We start from the raw sequence: 732 nt of genomic DNA, 5'->3' as shown, positions 1-732 counted from the left end.
TCCTCCTCCCTGCCGCTGCCGCCGCCGCTGTCTCTCCTCCTCCCCCCCCTCAGTATTCCTCCCTGTCTCTCCTCCCACAGCACATCACCAGCACGAAGCCAAACACAAAGCTGAGCTGCCTCTTCCACAGAGAGCACCAAGAAGTGGTTCAAGCCAGATGACTCAATAAACCACGAAAATCTAAAAAAAAAAAAAATCTGACACACTCTGAGGTTACAGTGTGCTTTCATTCCTGATCAAAGCCTCTCACAACACACACATTCATCGCAATAAACTGCAGAAAGCCTGTACGATCGTTAAAGTATTAAGATAATGCATTTTTAATAGAGATGTTTTACTGGATTATTATGGCAGTTATAAAAAAAAAGGATGAGAAAGGACAAACATGGATGGATTACTAAATGGGCCTACTGGGCCCAAAGTGTCAGGGGCCCCCTCTGGCTTTCACCTGCATAAAGTCACTCAAGTTAATATGTACCGACCAAGAGAAGAGACTGAAAAACGACCACAAAGAGATGCGAAGGGACTGTAAAGACATAAATATAGTTACAAAAAGGGCATAACAAGAGACAAAATCACAGAAAATAAACTCAAAGAAACACAAAACAACCACAAAGAGACACAGAACATCCAAAATAAACACAAAGTGAAATACAAAATAATGTTTAAGTAAAAAACAATCAAAATGTCCTCAGAGACATACAAATTTAACTCGGAAACACAACATGACCC

The sequence above is a fragment of the Plectropomus leopardus genome, chromosome 4 (assembly GCF_026936395.1).
Source record: "Plectropomus leopardus strain MGB_pleo_1.0 chromosome 4, ASM2693639v1, whole genome shotgun sequence".
Classification (NCBI taxonomy): Eukaryota; Metazoa; Chordata; class Actinopteri; order Perciformes; family Serranidae; genus Plectropomus; species Plectropomus leopardus.
This window is presented reverse-complemented; position numbering follows the sequence as displayed.